This window comes from Austrofundulus limnaeus, unplaced genomic scaffold (genome assembly GCF_001266775.1).
Source record: "Austrofundulus limnaeus strain Quisiro unplaced genomic scaffold, Austrofundulus_limnaeus-1.0 Scaffold229, whole genome shotgun sequence".
Lineage (NCBI taxonomy): Eukaryota > Metazoa > Chordata > Actinopteri > Cyprinodontiformes > Rivulidae > Austrofundulus > Austrofundulus limnaeus.
This window is the reverse complement of record NW_013952631.1, coordinates 402,797-425,063: the sequence shown is the minus strand read 5'-3', so window position 1 is coordinate 425,063 and position 22,267 is coordinate 402,797. Positions and strand designations below refer to the sequence as shown.

Below are 22,267 nucleotides of genomic sequence, written 5' to 3'. Positions count from 1 at the left end.
GTGTGTGTGTGTGTGTGTGTGTGTGTGTGTGTGTATAACTCTGCCACAAACAGGCTGATTCATGTTTCCTATTTACCACAGAGCACCCTAGCATACCGTTGCTGACACTTCCACCTCACCAGCTGTAGCTTGTATAACTTACATTAAAATTGTCTATTTTTAGCAATATGTGCATTAACGAGGGAGCAGAAGTTTGTTTTTCCCTTTCTGACAGTTTTTCTTTTCAACATTTCTGAAGAAAAGCAGCAGACAAAGGATCACTCATTCAAAAGCTGCTCGTTTTATCTTTGCATCGATCAAACAGCAGCCGGAGATATAGTGCTTGCTTTAATGCAGTTGCCCTTTTTCCTTTCCATCTTTGTTTCTTTTTTATTTAAACAGGTGTGTGCTTGTTTATGAGGTGAAACCTGTATTTTGTATTTAGAAACCGGTCTTTGTTACCTTTTTGTGCTCATCCACAGCAGTTTGCAAGAGTAATATGAACCCAGAGGTACTGAAAACTTGAAAAGAGAAAGAAACTGACTTTTTAAATATTTGTTACTGTCTTTTTCCTCTGTTAAGACTTTTAACTTCTTGTGCTGTTCATTCTCCTTGACATGTTTTCATCAGCCATGTGATGTGAGGCCAATATCTTTTATTTATATATTAAACATTCATTTTCAAATAATGCATTTAAATGATTTGTGTTTGTTTACATGCTCATAGGGTCTTTAGAGGTTGGGGTTGTGATGAGTAGACAGGTGGTATGAGTATTGGCCACACAGCATGGGTGAGGATGAAGATGAGAAGAAGGAAAAAATGTAATTCCCCTCCTGCTGCCACTAACGTGCACATCAAAGACATCATCTAGAGACACGGAGCTCCCTCAGCTGTTGTTGCGGTTGGTTAATGAAACTAATGAAGACTAATGAAATGTAGATCACAAGCGACAGTTGAGCAGCAAGTTCTGCTTGTCCTGTAGCTGCTCGGAAACCGAAGGGTTAATGTTTAAGTGAAGTGGTAAAAAGGAAGTGCCGTCCATCCATCCGTCTCTGGACGTTGTGTTATGCCTCACTGCGGTGGGTTTGTTTTTGCTTATGGCCATAGCATTTCCAGCAGTAATGAACAGCCTGGATGGCGCACCCTATGAGGCATCGATCGCACTCTCACACAGACGGCGGATGGAAATTGGTCCTAGTGGGGAAGCATGGGAGGTGCACAAATGCCTACGCCTTCTGTGGATGCATATGGACGCAGGGATCAGCACACATACACACTGAGAGAGGGAGAGCGTGCAACACAGTGTGTGTTTATTGACACCCGCGAGTATTCGCTGCTCACTGGGCTGGAGACGATCTTCTGACGGGTGACAGTATGGAGCATATAGAGGTGTTAGTGGGGGTGGGGGGCTGCTCAGTGAGCCTGTCTTCTTATTGCTGCAGAAAACTCTTGGATGTCTTCCACCTCCCCTCATCTCCTCAGCTGGTGCACTCTGCAGTTGGAGGCGAGCCCTGTACAGACACGGAGTCGAAGCAGGCTGCAGTGCTTCCTCTTCTGCTTTGTTACCACATGAATGCTTGCCATATTGCTTTAAGCTTTATGGCTACTGTTGGCAGCTCACTCTGAGTCACTGGCTTCAAAATGCTTAGATAACAATAGCTGAAATGAGCAGGATTTCTGTTCATTTCCTCAAAAAAAAAAAAAGGGGGGGTGGGGAACAGTGCCAAAGTCAAATACCGGTAATCAAACCCGTTGTGTTTTTTTTTCGCGCCACTTCGGTAGAAAGCAGAACTTAATATCAGAATTTTAGTATCTTAACTTCTTCATCATCAGTGGCTTTTTTAATAGAAGAAAAAGAAAGAGAGAGAAAAAAGTGATATGTAATGAGAAAGAGTGAAAGAGAGATTATGTGAAATATATATTGAGAAAACACAAGACAGCACACCGACTTCTTGGCTCCACACCTACAAAAACAAAGATGGCAAAACCACAGCAACAAAAATGCATATCTATATAATTATAATGACTATAGCCTTGCTGAAAATCATACCCATATACATATATAAATTTATACATAAACACATAAACATACCCATACCTATCTATCCAAAGTCTTTCAATCAAACCCATTGTTAAGAAGAGGCCTCCTGTAAATTCTACAGATAAATGAAAGGAAAGTCTACTAAGTGCTTTATGCACACAGAAAATAATTTCTTATTTAAAATTTTCTTTGTGATAAGGGTGGCCAACTCTCAACATTTCCTGCTGCATGTGTTATTTATATTTCCAAGCCTGCACCATCTGTCCTGTGAATCAAAATAACACCAAAGTCTCCAAGCATATTGAAAAAAAAAGTTAACCATGCATGGCAAAAAACATGGAAAATCAATGAGACAGATTTTAATTGAGCTGGAAGCTAGCAAAATTAAATAGAGAATACTAGTGAGTAAGAAAAAAAAACAGCAGGAATGCCTGTTTAGTCCTTCGTTCTCGTTACCTCGGAAGTCGAAGCCCACATCAACACAGTCAAACCCAAAAGGATTGTTTTCCAGTTGCAAATCAGACAACAGAATGTGCCATAGTTGTGCTCACTGAACATGGTAGCTGTTATTAGGATCACAAGCTTTTGCTTTTCACCTTGTACATACTAACACTATCACTCGAAGTGGTTGTAAAGTACCTCATGTGAAACTGATGCTGTCATGTAAACCTACAGAATAAACGGTTTGTTAAAGCAGCTATCTCTACTTATTAGGCACGAGGCAGCCATGCTGGATTTTAAATTGAAAATGGGTGAGAAATTCAGACTTCAAGTGATTCATTATTCCAACTGGATTAATCAGCACTGGCTGTTTTAATGTCCAAGAACACATTCTGTGCCTAATAATGTTGTGTATATTTTTTATTAGATTGAGGAGCTGTTTGTACAATTATTGCTCATATAATACAGTATAAACTAATGATTTCTAAAGTTGGGAGAAGGACCTCACTGTGGCTCATAAAGCACCAAGTAAGGGTCATAATATTATGTCCAGAAATAAAAAAAAAAGTCTAATCAAATGTTTTGCATGAAATTATTTTCAAAAATGCAATAATCATCATAAATTGTAAAATAACAGTATCACAGCAGTTCAGACAGTTTGTGTTGTCAATATGTCCTTGTTTATTAGGATTAGTTGTACATAAGCTAAAAAAAGGTTGGTCATATGTCTCCACTGTTATTTTGTGGGTTGAAGGATGAGAAGTTTGGGAGCAACGGATCCACATCACTTCTTCATATCTTGAATGATGATGAAGATGAAGTGCTGCTGGTTGTTGCCTGGTTGCATCTTTTATTTATTTATTTATTTATTTTTTATTTTTTGTTTTTAACATCTTGGTAACAGCTTTTCAGAAAATCATTTATTTAGAGCACAGAAATTTTATATGAAACATAACAACAGAAGGAAGTCATTAAAATGTGGGTGTACAACTGAATTTATACAGTAAGAAGTAACTAGTCTTACATTAGGTGCTCTCAGACTCCAGTTATCTTTTTATACTTTCAGTTTCTACTGTGGATGGTATCCTCTCTTATCTGCGCCCAATGGACCTTAAGACAGTTTAGGCTCATTAAAATATGGTTTTAGGGACCTTTTCCCAGTTATTTTTAGTTTGTCCCTCTATCTGATCGGTCTAAAAAAGCCCATAAATACTGTTCTTTCTCTTACACACGTTTCACTAACTTTAAATGTCATTTACATCCAGCAAGGAAACATGCTCGTAGTTTTTACAAGACAGTGATTTTTATTAACATTTAAACGTGAAGTGACCGGCCGCCATTTCCCCAGAAATAACTGGATGGTTGATTTATATGAAACCCTGTAATCATTTGATTGGTTTTCTGCTGATTGTCATTGTTTGTGGGTTTCCTTATCTCGTCTGTAAAAATTTTTAATAATTGCCTGAAATTATACTAAAACACAAAGCCCTGAATTAAAATAAAACATAATCACATGTTTTAGATTAAAACAACTATGTTAGGTGAAATTTTTATGAGGGGACAATGAAACAATGTGCTGCGGCTATTTGTGTCAAAAAGAAATACAACACACACAGGTCCTTAACCTTGAGGATGGGCTGCTGCCTGTGTGTGGTAAATCTCTTCTTTACTACACCCGCTTTGTTTTGTTTTTTGTTATTTTTACAGAGCTCTCGCTGCCTCTCTCTCTCTCTCTCTCTCTCTCTCCGTCTCTCTTTCTTTCCCTCTCCATCATCCTCGCTGTTGTCTGTGAGCATGTTACCACTTTAGTCCTGTCAGTGAGCCCCATGGCACCATGGAAACCAGTAACGCCATTCCCCACCAGTGTGCCATTGTGTTCGTGTGTGTTCGTGTGTGTGTGTGTGTGTGTGTGTGTGTGTGTGTGTATGTGTGTGTGTGTGTGTCAATGGGCGGGAACAGTTGTTTAGTTTCAAAAAGCTGAGGAGGGGTCGTGGCCGTCTCTATGGGTGTCTTGCTGTAATTCATGTAAATTCCCTAAACACTAAACCACTTTGTTTTCTTTGTTTTCTAATGCCTGTTTGATCAATGCAGCTTCATGCAACACGTTTGTATTTATAAATAAAACAATTCCTTCACTTTACATAAAGCTTGGATAATTAACCACCTTCCTGGATTCCTGCGATCAGGACTCTTTGCAATGATTGCCTTGCTTTGACAAACCTCAGGAGTCCAGATTTCATATCTGTTATCATGTTGTCATGAGTTCATCCAGAGTTAACAAATCTAAAATGAATTCCTACATGGACGGAGACAAAGAAAAGCATTTCCCTGAGGACAGTTGTGTCAGGTCCTATCAAACCATTTTCATGCTTTATTAGTTTAGACTGAAGAGCACTTTAACAGCTGTCTGCTCAATGTGACATAAAACCAAGAAAGGAAAGCGTGTTGTAAGAAGTGCTTAAACACACGGGCACCAAAAATGACTTGAAGGGACAAACTTTGGAGCGCTAAATGATTTGTATTGTCTTCTAGTTGTCGCTGACAACAATGCAATCGTTCACAAGTGGCCCCCCTCCTAGTTAGCCTTCATTCTTATTCCTGAGCCAATCATATTTCACTTTCATTCACATTTCTGAATAGGGCACTTAAAAGAAACCCTCACTATGGACACACACACAGCGCTCAGCTCCATTGATGGCTGTCTGGTTCAGACTTCGGCACAAACTTTGCTCTGGTAAAAGTTGCCACTGAAGTATGCAGCAGCCATTGAAATATCGTTATTTCATTGGTGTCATGACAAAGAACAGGGAGGATGGCGGTCCTATCTCAGTGTGTGTCTGAAGGAGCAATAGGCTGGTGGGGATCGCCCAGTGTCTCCACTCTACAGAGTCACTGTGCAGAAATAATGCCCATTAGATTTGGTCAATCACGCCCTTCGCTCAGAGAAGCATGTCCCTTTCACTCATTTCATACAATAATCCATAAACTTCAACTCTATCCATCATTCCTGTGAAAGATGTCTGCTCTCATGAAGGCTTTTATTCTTGATCCATTTTTAAAATTAATAGCATTTCATGCTGCGACGGTAGATCCTGAGAAAGCGTCACATGCTGAGTTATGTTTACATATAAAACCCTGCGAGGCTGGTTATAAGGAAATAAGTAAAACCGGAGCACAGAGAAGCTCTGACAGCATCCAGGCTGAAGGATTCATCGACACAAGAAGGTGGAAAATATATTTGTGCAGCTGTGTGCAACAGTAGAAGTCTTGTGAGACCATTTATCTTTGGATTATTAAGTTTACAAAACTGCAACAAGTGGAAGTAGCTGAGCAGAAACTGAAGATGCGCTCAGAGAATTTAGTGTCAGCTCAAAATAGAAATAGTTCCCCTCAATACCTAGAAGTCACATGTAAATAAAAGGGATTATTATTATTATTATTATTATTATTATTATTATTTAGATTTATGGACTTTTAAATTTTTGGTAAACAGAATTTGTATTTGAAGTTTTGTGAAACCTCTGCTGGTGTAATTGTGTAGATGATGTTTTCCTAAACCTGGGTAGTTGTAGTTTTAACTCAGCAGGTCTGGGTGTTCAGTTTGTCCCAGAATACTGGGTTAAGTTTTCATCTTAAAAAAACTGTTAAAAGGTTGAGTTAGAGCTACTAAGAAGTTGAGTTTTAATGAACCCAAAACCTGGATTGGATAATGACATCATGGTTTGGCAATAGCTAGCTGATACTACCAGCTGTTACTCTAAGATATATCTTGCATCAACTAATGCTATTTTAGGAAAGCAACTCATTGTACAAACTAAAGTTAGTAACAAAACCAATATAGCAAATATTGCAGTGTTAAATCAACACTTATAGAGTTAAATTTAACACGGTGTCTGAGTCTATTTGGTCCTTATCTGAACTGGTGTCAATTTAACTCTTTCCAAAGTGTTGAATTCTTAGAGTACACTTTAACTCTAAACAGAGCTGAAACTTAACACTGATTAACACTGTGCAGTGTTAATAAAACTTCAAGTCAAATAACTGATGAGAGTAATTATGATTCTGAGCAGAGTTAATAAGGTACTCCACTCTGGTGACAAATCAACTCAACAGTGTTATAAGACTTAACAATGGGCGGAGATTATTTAAAACTGTCCAGTGTTGAGACAACACTGAGAAAATAACACTAGAGGGAGTTAAATAGACTCTGAAAAGTTCAACACTAAAATTTTTTTACACTCTGGTTTTTACTGTGTAGTTGTTTTGACCCTTAGCTTTACATATTGCATCCTAAAGCAGAGGTTCAGTCAGTTCCGATTTGGTCAACTTCTGTCTTAAAACAACTGAATCCCCCATTATAACCCAATACTTGCTGAAGCCAATCTAACCCACAACCCATCATCTTTAACCCAGCCATTGAGTTTTCAAAGTAACCCAGCAGTATTTAGTTTGCATGCAGTGGTCCCAACACCACAGTTTAGGCATTTTCAAAAAAAATCACATGAGAAATCTAAACATTTGTGTCCTATTTAATGTATTGAAAACCAATTAATGGGCCCTACAGTAAAAATAAAACTTTTCATTTTGGCTTTTTTTCACATCTCGTCTTTACGTTAATCAGCAGATCATTTGGATCATTATAAGACAATTGGATGTGAGATTTTTTAAATAGTATCATGTGTTTTGTAGTTGAAATTTGAACTCTAACATTCTTAAATACGATTCACTCTAAAACGGAAGTTAATTTGCACAATAAATTGATATAAAATGAAACAAGAGCTTTTACAATGGAAATAATAATTTTAAGTACATTTAAATTGTATTTAAACAGTGCAGAAATAAAAACACTTAATGCACATATATTTGAGGAGGGAAAGATGTGGGTCTTTAGGATAAAGGAGTCCCAAGTCTTTGTTCAATGGGATAGACAGTGTTCTTTGATGCAGATAATGTTACATTTTCTGTGCTTTTGTAGTGAGAGGAGTGTTATTTAAGGCTAGGTACAATGAAAAGCCTATTCTTTCAAACCATTGTTGCCCTCTGCAACCATAGCTAACGGACATCAAAAGACTTTTCACATCTATTCTTTTAAAGTGGGTTGCAATAATACTAGCAAGGAGTCGGCAATAAATAAGCTTCCCCTCACTGAGTCAACTAGATTGGATTGCACAAGGACATCTGTCGAGTGTAGGTGAGCACTTTCTTTGGCTCCTGACTGTATGGGAAAGGAAGTCCTTAGGATGTGCCCCCAAGGCGCTTTCTTTTTATTTAAATAGCTGCTTCATTTCTTCTGCACCTCCACCCTCTATTGAACATCCAGAAGCCTCCATTGACACAAGCACAATCAGCACAGCTGACAGTTATTTCTTTCCATACACCGATGAAATTAAAGTGTCAGGTTTGCTTTCATGTTGTGCCATATTCATCCAAGAGGAAGTTATGCTCTGTGATCTGCCTATTCCGCTGACAGCTGTGTCTGATACAAAACAAATAACTTTATGCGTGCTTTAAGCTCCTGTGCAAGCACAGACCCAACCTGCTAACTTTGTGGTTTCTGGTTGCTGTTCATGTGATACCAGGAAATGTTTAACCCCCTTTTTGTAGCTAGACAAAAAGGTTGTTTTAATCCCAGTGCGAGAGGGGAGGGGAGAGGTTGTGGGAGGAGGGGGTTGTGGGTGTGTTGAGAGGGGTGGGGGCTCATTTAGTGAGGGAAACAGCTTCCCTCGCTACTGTCACTCAGTCAGAGCAGATACATCGAAGAATCAGCTGCCACTGGGATTATGGTCGCTGAATTGTGCTCTCATGCGAAAAATAACAAGCTGAGGGGATTTGTCCTGATTTATATATGCAGAAACAAAGGTGAGCTATACTGTTTGTCGCTTAAATCTTATTTTCCATAAAAAAATGTACAGGTTTTGGTGCTGTAATACTGTATTCCAAGAACTGTTATTTTTGCATTTTTAATCTGGATAAAACATTCTGGATTATACACAACATTTAACAAATTATACAATACTTTTGTAATTAATTTCAAGAAGTTTTTCAGAAACAATATTAGAAAACAAAAAAAAATCATTTTAGAGAAAAAACAAATGTTTTTCAACTCTATTTCACTTCTCTTTGGTGGTAAGGATTCTTCATTGTGAGGACAGATTATATTTAGTTCTGCCTCTCATTAACCAGAACTCTAAAATTAAACCCACAGGCCACTTCACTGGTGTTGAGCCTCAATTCCCCTTTTTACCATACACACACATACACACACACACCCACACATGTGTATGTGCATGTGCAAAAGAACACAACTTGAAGGAGAAAACATTGCTCATTAGAGACCACACCACTTGGTATTATCTGCAGTGAGCTATGTTTGTTTGGCCTGTTGACACTTTACTTTTCCCTTCATCGTATTTTCTATAACATATTAAAAAGGCAAAACTCTCCTTACAGGCAGGCTTTTTCTGCTGAAGAAAAGAAAGTTGAAAAAAAGATTCACAGCTCATTAGGATGTGTGCTTTGATGCTTTGTTTTATTGCTTTGGGTTTTCTTTCTTTGTATTAAAACTCTATAATGACCCATAAACTGTCAATGTTCATTATAGCTAAGTGTGTTGTCATATTAAACAGTGAAATTCCAACCAAAAATTAAGTATTTTAAACTTACAGCTTTATAATCTGCGGAATGTTTAATCTAACAATCAACATACTGTAGAAAGTCTGTAAATTCATTAGGTTGTGGTTCTGTAATGTGTTGATAAAGACGTGAATAGAAAACTAAAACTAAGAGCTGGAAGACGGTAAAATATTTCAAAGAGGCGTCGGCCAGTAATTACAACTCTCAACTTTATTTTTTACTTATAAAACACATTTGATTCGATTTTTTTTCTTGTACGGTAAGCATCGCTTTGCTGTCATCCTGTTGAAGATACAGTTGGAGACGTTGTGTAGTTTGGTTATTTTCAGTCCTATCACCATGGCAGCCGGTTCTGGACCGAACCCTGTCCGGCGCTGCAGTGTCTGAGGGCAGAGGTGGGGCGGGGGGGACGGCTGTCACGACGTCATGGTGCGAGGCTGCTTTTGATGGGATCAGGGCGCAGACGGTTTCAAACAGGATGCAGAAAGGTCACTTTGTTGATGTGTCTTATTTAGAAGCTGCAGCTGAAAGCAGCTGTTTTGAAGCAGAAATGATCAGATGGGTCGTTCCAAGGTGGAAATACAAGACCTGAACAGCTCTGTGGTGCTTGTCAGTGGTCTGTTGTGAAGCCTGTTCAGGTGTCAGTAATGCAATGTGGTGGTGTGAGAGGGAAAACACCTGTGTCTCTGTGTTTTGTTTTTTTAATCTGGGTAAGAAACTATAAAAATTTACAAAACATTGACTTTATATGAAGGCATATTCTGACTGCATTTAGGTTTCTGAAATCTGTCCGTTGCACAGATGGTTGAAAAACTTGAGTTTTGAACAAACACAATAAGTAAACACAATTTTGGAATATTCAATGAAGCTACAGAGACTAATCTTGTTTAATTAGAAAAAAATGGAGAACAACTGAAAAAAAAAACCACGATATATGTGTAAGACTGAGTGAGTAAAAACCTGTTGTTGCATTTGGGGTGGCACAAAAAGTTGTGTTTGCATTTAATCAAGTGGAAACAGCAGCTTCTCAGTTGGACTTCCAGACTTTATTTTGAGCAGCAGACTGAAGTCGATAAGCCTTTGCTAGCAGTAAATTGGCTTGGCTTTTTCAATCATTTTGCTTGTCAATTCCTTTGGGCGTGTCTGTGCTCACAATGAAATGATTTGAAGGGAAGAGAATAACAGGTAGGACATGAAGAAGCATGACAGCAAAAAAGAATCCTGGCACCTAGTTTAATACCAACCCTTGTTTTATGGCTATTAGAACAGTTTTTATTTATTTTGTAAAATGTGATGTTCCATATTTTTGATTGTTTTATCAAACTCATGTTAGGACAGATCTGCCGTCACTGAACAAAGGGAAGAATTGAAGGGAGAAGATGGTGTGACACTGGAGGAGATAAAAAGTGATAAAATATAGATGCACGAATTTTGGCTTCTGTGAAAAGTTCATGGATAGTTGATGTCTTGCCTGTTGTCAGGTCTTTGAAGAACCTCAGTTTGGAGAAACAATTTTTTTTCTGACTGAACTGATGAGCTAATGGCTGGTTAGTGGGTCCAAGATCAAAGGAGATTTAGCTTTTTATTACTAGGCTCCTAGAATTTCCACTATTCTGACAGAACACAGACAAAATGTGCTGTGTGTGGAATCAGATATTCCTTTAGAAAAAAAATGAAAACCCGTTGACTGTTTTTGATAAAGCCCTGTAAACAAGGAGGGGCTCTGCCAAACGAGGAGTAAAAATGAGCTTAGATTCTATTCAGTAGGCAAGTGTGCACAAATTGATATTGTTTGTAGATTTTATGTTTCTTTATGCCACATAATGTTAAGTTCAACTCTAAACTATTTAAGGATAACTTTTATTAGAGATGTGATGTTGAATGATTCAAACCTTTTGAACGGCTCCTGACAATGAACAATAGGAACTGAGTTGCAGGACCATTTGTAGTTTTATTTTTTTTATTCGTCATAATGTCTTTATTTTTTCATCTGTGACCACTGAGACAATCACTCCCATTTTGCTATTTTACAGAAGACAGGCAGAGCAGTGGAGGACAGCAGCTCAGGTGGAAAGGGGGAGGGGTTCAGCTTGACAAAACAAATGGCTCCGCCCACGTGACATGACGACGTAACTCGTTCAAAATTGAACGGCTCATTTAACCATCTCTATGAAACAAACGGCTTTTCAAGATCTGCATCCGTTTTAAAGATCCATTTTTCCCATCTCTTACTTTTCTAATATGAGATACATGAGATTTTATGTTTTGTACAAAAATACAGTTTTTTGTTCCTTAAAAAATACACTGTAAAAACTGAAATGTTGGATTTATTTAACCATGTTATGTTACCTGTTTCCACTTAACTGAGTTGAGTAAATTCAAAGCAACCAGTTTTTTACCCAAATAATATAAGTATGTTGCTTTGAATTTACTCAACTCAGTTAAGTGGAACTAGATAACATAACATGGTTAAGTAAATCCAACATTTCATTTTTAGAGTGTACAGGTAAATATTTAAATATCATGTAAAAGCATTTAATGTTCTGCTGAATTACAGCAATTTGTTATCTTTGTGAAAGAGAAATAACAATCATTATTTTTTATTCTGTGGCTTTTTTTAGTTAAATATTGTTCGCTATATATACTTTTTAAGTTAATAAATAGGGTTCAAATGAATGAATGGATGAATGAATGAAGAACAAAAATGGAATGTAGAAAAATAAAAATGGAAAAAACAGAAAAATAATTATAGGGCTTTATGAAACTTGTGATGGACATTTCAAGCACAAATTCCTTCAGTTTAGTTGCCATTTATTTCAGTATTTTTCAAATGTCAAACTTCCTTTCTTCCTAAATCACGTTTTACTGAGTAAACAGTGTCAAACATTCACAACCAGATAATAAACTGTAATTTAAGATTGTCTTTGTTTTTACCATGTTTTGTAAAAAAGATGAAAAAGACAAAATCTTGTTAAATGAATTCTTCTTTGATTTAGAAACTCCAAAATATTTTTTACAACAGCTTTTTAAAAAATGAACCATCTTCTGAACTGCATGGATATGACGACATGGAGGAAGAACAGAGAATTGATAACTGCAGGTTAAAAAGCAGGGGATAGTGCTGAGATGTGAAGGTGAGGAGAGATGTGGACAATTAAGACAGAATAGGACACATGTGAGAGTTGGAAAAAAATCTGAAAGGAGATATTAGTATATGGGTGAGGATGGCAGGAGAAGACAAAAAATAGGGAGGGAGAGGGAGAACAAGCACAGAAGAAAGGGTTTATTGAAGATGAAGAAGTCGTGTAGATAAGATGAGAGGAAAGACGAGAGAAGATGTGTCTCCCCTTCGGCTCTCAGCTGCAGTTCTTTGTGTCTGTCAGCTTGGACTACACACTTCTAATTCATGATCACACTCTGGTTTACACAGCTCGTGTGTTTGCTTTCTTTTCACCTCTGAATCCTTTCACAGTTGGGTGTGTTTTAAGTACATTTCCGAAGCGCCAACACACTCAGAAGATTACACAGGCATAAAAATCTTTCCTAAGAAATAAATAAATAAAAATAAGCTTTTTATTGGAACATTTTGTGGTGTGACTGTGGGCGGAAAAGACTCTCAGTATGAAAGGGATCAGATTATTATAAATTTATACGTAGAGAAGTGTGCCCATTGTTAAAGAAAATGCCACAGAAACCTTCCTACTGAGAAAGATTTTAAAGGTGGCTGGGACATTGATTTTCAGTTTGCTTTGAAGTTGGTTGTTTTCATTAAAAAAACATAAATGAGTAATTTTTTTCTACTTTTTTTCTTCAACCAGATTGAAGAAAATTACAGGGGGAAGAATAAAAACAACTATCCAGGGAGTAAAAGGAGAGGATATTTGAGTCACTCTGGTAAGTTTGAGACATTATTTGTAACTTTTAATTTTATTTTTTTTGGCATGGTCACTTTGTTTTTTCCTCAAATATTATTTTTTTTCTAAAATGTTGCAAACTTACAGCCTTTTGAGATAAAAAAATCAACTAAGACACTTCTAACTCCAGGATGTGAAGCTTCTCTGGTCTAGGGCTACGGCAAATGTGACTTAAATCGAATTTTTTTTGCCCCCATGTGACCCACTTTTTCATGACAGTCTGAAAGTGACAAATCTGATTTTTTTTTATTTATTTATTTTTTATCTGACTCAGGTCTTTTCAAAATGTAGTAGTAAATTAGATACGTACAGTATCCAATGTTCCTCAAAGCAACCGCAGTCTAAACAGTCATGTTGCTTTTCATCCAACTTTTATGTCACTGTAGTACAGGTAAGCAGATCCATCATAGTATTTAGAATATTGATACAAGGGATGTCAACAGTATTCACATTCATTGCTGAAGTAAAAGTATAGATACTGGGATTTAAAGAATACATTTTTGGAAGTGGACGTATCAACTCCAGCTTTTTACTCAATAAAAGTGTAAAAGTTCTGGTTTTAAAACTACCTAAAGTATAAAAGTAAAAGTAATGTAAGGGGAAAATACAAGTCATTAAGGATTAAAGCTCACAAGGATCTATAGTACACAACCCCAACTCCCCAAAAGCATTTTTCTAAAGGTAATATTGACATAATGTTATATTAAAATATTAATGTTGAAATTTTTGGGATGCACTAGCCTACCTGTTTCAGCTGCATACATACAGTATATCTGCCTCAGTCATCTTCATACTAGACTACGTACATATGTTCTGCTGGAGTGTGACGTGATTTTTTTCTTACAGATACGTTGGATTGAGTACAAACCAATAGGGTGTCAGAATGGAATAAATACTTCTCCTCCAACCACAATCAAATTCACTCTATCCAAAAGGTGCCTTACATCAAGAAAGGTTTGCTTTTTTCTGAACAATGACAAGCTGGAGTGAAATAGAATTGAAATATGGAAATAGTTTTTGCGTTTTTAAAATGTAGAATGTACAGATAATTGCGTGAAAGTGTAAAAAGTAAAAAGTAGGCTGAAAAATTATTACTCCAGTAAAGTATAAATTACCAAGCAAAGTATTTGGACTTCAAATCATGCAGTGTATATACTGAAACTCCGCACGTCTTCAGCTACAGAGAAGTCCAGGTGCTTCGTCTATGTCTTTTTATAAAATTGCCATGTCCTGGGTGACTGAATCTACAGCAACAAATGTTGCTACCGTTACTGTCAGATCGTATTGATGCTAAATTTATGGGGTCAATACTTTAGTTGGTTTCAATTTTAGAATGTCACTCCTATTCCACATAGACAATGCTGAGCTAGAGTAGCAGGGTCAAATGGGAACACTGGACAGAACAAACACACCAAATAATAATTTCATTAGTCATGCTCACAAGTTCTTAAACTTTCTGAGGCAAAGGTCACGACTCACTTACCACAGTTTTTTTTATACCAACGAATATGTTTTATAATCAGCAGTAAGTGTTGGTACTTCGCAATCATGCAATAGTCATTAAAAATGTGACAAATGTGTGATAAAAGTGTGGTAAAACCTTCTTTAATGATGGTTTTATAACCTAAAGAATCTTCCTGCATCCTTAGATCCCAGGATACATTAGAACCCGGAGAACTGGAATCTAAGAAACCCTCACTGACCTCTGACTCATTCTCTGATTTTGCTGTGCTGAGAGGGAGTTGATCCAATGCTTTTTGAGTGAAGTGATAAATTTGTCCACCAACCACTGGACTGTGAAGGAGCTATTTTACGCTAGTCTCACAGCGCACCGTATCAATCTAGCAAAGTCAAAAGGTAACAGACTAAAATGTTTCAAAGCTGATCTGCCTCCTCTGTCAGATCCATCGTTTTATTTGTATCAGCAGGAGGGCTTAGTCCCACTTTATCCATCTGTGGGCCTATTACAGTGGCATGTCACTGAGCTGTGTTTTAGTAACTGCACAGGAGCTCTCCTTTAACACAAAGCACCTGAGCTGCAGCCTACAAGTTCAGGCCTAAAAACTCCGGTACTGATAAATAATAATTATTAAAAAACTGATCTGGATCTGCCTGTCATCATTTCAAAAGTGTACTCCAGTAAATAACATCATAAATGTGGGGGTGGCAGCCAAAGTGGTTTCAAATACGAGTGGCCTAGAATACAATTTTGCAAGCCGTGCACATGAAATTTGCAATAAAAAACATTTTAAAAAATCAATCTGTTCAAAACACAGATACACAGCTTGCTGGTTAGTCGCAAAAACTCCGAATTAAGTAAGACAAAATTAGCTTTTTTTCCTTTCCAATAATGTTGAGTCACCAACTAGTCTCCAACAATCAGCCCAGTGAGATATACATTTCTGATCCTCCACTCTGCCTCTGCTTTTCAGTCTGTTTGTCTCTCAATTCTTTCCATTTCACCCATGTCATCACACTGTGGCGGCTGCTTGTTGTTGTGAATGCGTGCTGCGGGCCTGGGAAGCTGAGTCTACGGTTTTCAATGGCTGAATCACAGAGGGACACACTTTGGAGCTGCAGACGGAATTTTTGGTTTGAAACACAGTGAGGCGTGAAGTGTCTATTGTGAACAGCTGTATTCAGGCCCATGGCCCTCCAACAGAAGGCCGCAGAGGTTTCTGTTTACCTCCATGCTGCTGTACTTCACCAGTTTCTCTCACAGGGCGTGTGGGAGTGATTTGATGTCAAATAGGGTGGGGTGGGAAATAAGACTGGGGATCCAAAATGTGCCTCTGCTGGTACAACCGATGATGGGAATGAGTTTGGAATCTGAAGCAATTTGAAACTGATTTTTGGGTTCTTTTTCAAAAAATGTATCAGCATGTATTTGGAAACTACAGTATTATACTGTATCTGCCATTTTTGTTTTTAATCCAACACATCGGCGCTGTCTTAAATAAACTGTTCAACTCATCAGTCAAGGGAGGTATTAAAAATATACCTACGGCATTAGATAGATATGCATTTTTGCAATGCCAAAACTTATAATTAAATCCAGATTCATTTCATGAACATTATAAATTTTATATCGCAGCTCAGCAGTTGTATTTGAGTAAGCATAGAGCAGCATGCAAGCATAATTTCAATAATAGAAAAAATAATTAACTCATGAGTTTTCTCAGTGGAAGAAATTATCCATCCATCCATCCATTTTCTGTACACGCTTCTTCCTTTTCAGGGTCACGTGGGTCACTGGTGCCCATATCCAGCAGTCACAGTGCAAGGGGCAGGGTAAACCCTGGACAGGTCGCAAGTCCATCACAGGGCCACACATAGAGACAAACAACCATTCACTCTCTCACTCACACCTAGGGACAATTTAGAGTTATCAATTAACCTAACAGTCATGTTTTTGGTCTGTGGGAGGAAGCCGGAGTACCCGGAGAGAACCCACGCATGCACGGAGAGAACATGCAAACTCTACCCAGAAAGGTCCCCGGACCGGGATTTGAACTGGTGACCTTCTTGCTGAGAGGCAACAGCTCTACCAACTGAGCCACCGTGCCGCCCGTGGAAGAAATTAATTAAATAAATATTCTGTACATGCAGGTGACATGACACAGCCTTAATGATGTCTGAGTCTTTGAAAGTTCATGAAAAGACAAAGACTTTCAGCTGCATCACTTGTTCCAATTTGACTGCAGCCTATTACTGCAACAGGATTTTATCCGCCTATTTTCTCATTTTGGTTTTGGTACAGTGTCTCCACTGTCCATCATCAGTGTGTGAATTTGTGTGGATGGGTGAATGTCTGTAGTGTAAAGTACTTTGGAGGCTGAAGGTCAGTCCATTTACTATAAACCATTCTTCAGCAGCTATCCCACACAATCTTAGGAATAGGCCTACAAAAAAGATTATGTGAAGCAGGAGTTTACTTTGTATTAGTCCATCAGTATTATGTTTTTAATATAGAAGGAAAATAATGTATGTAATGTGATAATTCTAGCCTGGCCCTTGCCTTCCTACACTGTTCCGCTCAGTTCTAGTTTCCCTTCACTGCTCCGTCTGGGATTTCTCCCATAGACAAGGATTTCTTCGGGAGAATTTTTGTCCGGGCCGATCAGAGAACAGAACGTCAATTTTCTGTGCAGTGTCTGCTTGTAGTTTATTTTACCTGGGCCAGTCATAGCATTGGGTATTGAAATGGTTTATTTCGATACCGGTGCTAAATCGATACTTTCAAAACGGTACCGGTTCCTAAACGGTATTTAAATCGGTACTTTAAAAATAAATAAATAAAACACACACACTCACACAGAGGTTTTTGAAGCAATGACTATTTCTGATGCAAAGTCAAACTTGAAATTGACCAACATATTAAATTAAAACCATTAATAATTTGCCTTTGCACCAAATATTCTTAAAGCATTTGTTGTAGGTGGAAGTTTCTGCATCTTACTTTGTAAAATGTCACCACACTTTGGACCATTTTGCTTTTGACATCTCGACTATAATATATAATAAACAACTGTTAACTGCAGCGGCACCTGTTTAGCCCCTCTCCATGAACTCAGTTCTATTCGATTGACTTTGAGTTGGGTCGGTTCTGCTCAGAGTCCGTGTGTCTCCACGCAGTGGGTGTGATAAAGTGCGGACCATCCTCAGCGACTTCAACTGTTGTGTTAAAAATAATTATAAATTAAAATAAAAAAGCCATTGTTGTCTTACCGTTCGGACTTCACTTTTRTTTATTTATTWATTATCACGGTGCTGTTTAGCTAAGTGCTTGTGTAACCGTGGGCGGCCAGTTTGTTCGAAACCTCCTGTGATCTACTCAGCTTCGTCTCCTTCACCTCTCTCCAGGAAGTGTTTACAAGTTCTGCCTTTTTCAAAAAGGCAGTTTTATTTCACCATGTCTTCATATTGCGCCGCACGCTCATATTCCTAAACAAAATCAGTTCTCTCCAGGGGGAAACTTGCTGTCAGTCAGTCCAAGAGTTAATCCACGGGCAGAATTCTGCTGACGTTCAAATCATAAGCGTGCTGTACTCGCTTCTACCCGAACCACCAGAGAGGAGGTTCTGAGATAGCGCGTCTGTGGAGCATGCTTGGAGACGCACTGGGCCGAGACCGAGCCGAGTCGAACTACGTACAAGAGAGTCCGTGGAGATTGTGTGCCAAGGCTGTCACGCTTAACAGTGAACACCAGAGGGCGCAAATTAACAGCTTTCTTTGAGGCACCGAAAAAAAGCACCGAAATTAGAGTTGTGTTTCGGTCTGTGTACTACCGTGGATGTTCGCCCCGGTGCCATACCTGAAACCGAGTTTCGGTACCCAACACTAGCCAATCAGCAAACAGAAGGCGGAGTTTTGAACGACGTCGATTTTCTGCGCAATGTCTGCTAGTTAGTTTAGCGTAAGGCAGTGGAGGAAGTGAATGAAGCCAGTCCGTGTTGATAAGGCTTCCAAATTAAATAAAATTTGTCTGACAAAGCAGCAGCTCTCATTTACAATCGTCTCGTTCTGCTCGGTACTTCTTTCCTCTCAGTAGGGTTGTTTATAGTGCACGCAATTTCCAGTTAGCTTTTTAGCTTAGCCTCCTTCACAATGACATACGTCGTGGCCAATCGATCCAATCATTTTAAACTACAACAGAGGCCACGCCTCCAGCAAGAATTACTTTTCTATAGCCGCTAGTCCAGACCCTTGTATGAAGCAAAGTGAAGGACGAGGGTCTGGTTTTTATCAGGATATAATAATTCACTCTAAATCAAATGCAAGAACCAAAAGGTTTCCTGATCCTTCTGTACCACCACATTTCAGTGGTTTAGAGTGCCGGTGTACCTGAGCAGTTTGCCATGCGGAGTGGTTTCTTTCTCACATTTGGTCATGAAGCCTTGCAGCTCATCAGATCTCAGAACAGCAGCTCCGAGATCAGACGAGCTGCAGATCAGTGGGGCGATTTCTGCCTTTGCAAAGAGCTCCTGGGCTGCTCCCAGCGCACAACGTTTCAGACGAACGCATCGAGATATTTCTAAGGTGCCTCTTTGATACAAGCTTGACAATTCTCTGACTGGTCCTTGTGTCAACAGTCTTGTCCGTGTATGTTACGTCTACTGCATGTGTGAAAGGAGGTCTCTGTGAGTGTGCCAGCTTTTTTTTTGTGTGTTTATCTGTGTGTATGTGAGAAGCAAAGACAGACAGGGAGAGAGAGGCAGGAAGACATGGCTAGTGTTGGAGTGAAAGACACGAATAAACAAGTAGATAAATAGATGGATACAAAGACAGTGAGAGACGAAAAACAAGCTGAAGGCTGAGAAGATTCTCAGTGAGGCCTCATTTGAGGGACTTCTGCTCTTCTTCACTGTCTTTCAGGGATGAGGGGAAAGTTGGCTTTGTGGCTTCGAACTGACAGCCTGGAGCCTGTTCTGTATCTGAGCTGCATCTCTCCGTCTTCTCTGTTTTCATCTGCTCAATCTTTCTCAAGGCCCTGTTTTAGCCTCCATTCCCACTTCTGTCTGGTCCAGCCTGAAATAAAGGTTGTGGATTATGAGCATCAAAAACTGGAACAATTTCTTTGGCCAGGATAGCTGTTAATTCCTGCTTCCAGGCTTAATGCTTAGTTTAGCTAATTACTTTTTGGCATTGGCTTCAAATTTAAATTTAAGCAGAAATATAAGATGTATATAAAATCTTTTCATCTTACACTTTAGTTTGAAAGACAAATATTTGATTTTTTTAAAGAAAAAAAATTGGTTCCTTTTCTTTTCTTTTAGACAACAATATTTTAAACCAGTTTGGGATAAGTTTACTTAGCTTGGCCTAAACCTGGCCTGGCAGGCTGCATGATCAAGGCCTTTGTATTAATCCTGAAATGCCTGCCAGTCTTTTTTTTTTTTATTTCACACACCTGAGGTCTGATTCATCAGAGTATTGATGTGGCTTCAGTATAGAGAAGATTGTCTTCACACCATTTAAAGCTAGTGGGCTTGATATGTTTGGAATGGCCTTTAAGAAACCAAATAATTTATGTGACTGGTAGACGAGGACCCTGGTTCAAGGCCAAGTCTATCTGCTCATCACTACAAACAGCCTGCTCTCTGGGTGTTGAGGAATACAAATGCCTGAATTTAGATGTAACCCCTGGCTCACCTGCATCTCAGCCAATTCTAATGAGAAACCTCTACCTTCTGTGAATGAGAGAGTAAAAAATAAAATGTGACAGCTCACTGAAATAGCAAGCAAGCAAACATTTCCCTTTGCATTTCTACCTTTTTGTAAATAATACCAAGTGTCCATATACAAGCATGTTATTTTTCTTCCCATTTATTCTTCATTATTAGTTCACTAATCAGGTAGCATCATAAGTAGATAAATTTTGGAATTCAGCAAGGTTGACATTAATTTGTTCTGGCAGGTTCTATTGTGTATTATCATGTGAAACAAAATAGTTTTGGCTTTAATGTTAGTGGGGTTACACAATAATAAAAAACTTGTGATTAGAATATTATTGCTTACCATTGGGATATGGATATTAGTTGCAATAAACCCACATTTTCTTTACTCCTGTTTTTAAGTCTTTAAAACACAAAACTGAATATACTGTAGTATTCCTGCCACTTACATTCAAATCAACAATGGATATTTAAGGTATAGAGGATCCATCCAGTTTCCTAATATATAATGTAATTGGAATGCAGTTGGTCTACAATCTATTGCAATGCTTTGAAATATTGATAACAACATTGCAAACTGATTTATGAAACATTGTGCATCCCTAATTATGACATATTTAGCATTACTGAGAGAGTTACATTTTTTTGAAAAGAGGTTTTGTGGAAAACTTATAAACAATTAATGTCTTCACTAATGTAAACAACTTTTTGAACAACGGCAGTTTGGAAATCTAGAGTTTAATTCTAAGTGCTACTTCCATAACAAAAACAGATTGCTGCTCTCATAAATCATCTCCTGTTTCAAACATTTTATAGCAGTTTATATAAATGCCATCAGGAAAATGGACTGTACTTATGTAGTGCCTTCCTGGCCAACTAGGCTACTCAAAGAACTTTACAACACACTCTGTGCCCTCTACACATCCACACACATTATTACAGCACACTGAACCTCTGCAAAGATAGTCTGAACAAATTGTTCTATAGAGTGTATTATGAGCTTAAGACAAGGCACATCTAAGGCATGAGGGGTTCATTGTCTTTCCCTGAGACATTTCAACTTGTAACTGGTGGAATCAAACCTCCACTTCTCTCATTGAAGAACCACTGCTCTAACCATTGAGCCACAGTGGTTTGAGCAGTGGTTTTGTATATTCATGGTAAATAAATTACTTACACCACTGTCCATTTGCATTACACTTATTTACTGTTATTGTTATTTGTGAGTGTAAACAGCAGCAGTTAGCTGTGGACCTTTCAGTGCAATCTAGGGAACACTTTAGGCAGGAATATCATAATATTTTAACTAAAATAACTAGGGATGCACCAATACCAGTTTTTCTCAAACTAAGTACGACTACTTCAGTTTGTGTACTTGCTGATACTGAGTACCGATACGAGTGAGTTAGAACATCACATAAACATTACACATTATTAAAAAAACATACTTTTAAAATTTGAACCCACTAAATTAGATACGTATCTGATTTTTGTCAAAGAGAACCTCAGTCTAAATGCTCATGTTGCATTTCATCAGACTTTTACATCTGTGAGGTGTGGGTAAACACATTGATACAAGTAATAATGATACTAACCTCGAGTCATGCAGTTGTAGCTCCACATGTTTTCAGCTACATAGCAGAAGTCCAGTTGCTTTGTCTTTTTTATTGAATTTTCCATGTCCTGGATGACTGAGAACCCATAGAAACATCTGATAGTAATGTTGTTGAACCGTGTCGATACTAAAGTTCTGGGTCGTTCTCGTTCCATAAATACACGTTTCAGTGGAGCAGCCAACCAGAGGCAGATTAAAATGTAACAGTGATCTAAACAAGCATGTCAGATAATTATCTAACTTGCTCTGATTGCTTAACTTTAGAATCAACATGCTAGCATGTAGAATCCACAGGTTTCCTTTTTGTACGTATGTGACGTCACCTCATCGTCTATGCATTCGTGTCACTTCGATGGCATGAAGCATTCACACTGGAGTCTAATGGAGGTTGTATTTAAAATATGAATGTCCACACAAAAAAAATGGTATCGGTTCAGTGTATCAAACGAGTTCAAGTACTTCTAAAAAT

General features: G+C 38.2%; 1 protein-coding gene across 1 annotated transcript in view; it reads left to right on the top strand.

Moving 5' to 3' along the window:
- Positions 1-22,267, top strand: part of nrcamb (neuronal cell adhesion molecule b) — a gene marked incomplete in the record, with an annotated part of 104,357 nt that overhangs the window by 29,131 nt on the left and 52,959 nt on the right. The window contains 1 exon segment of the mRNA XM_014019740.1: positions 12,913-12,988.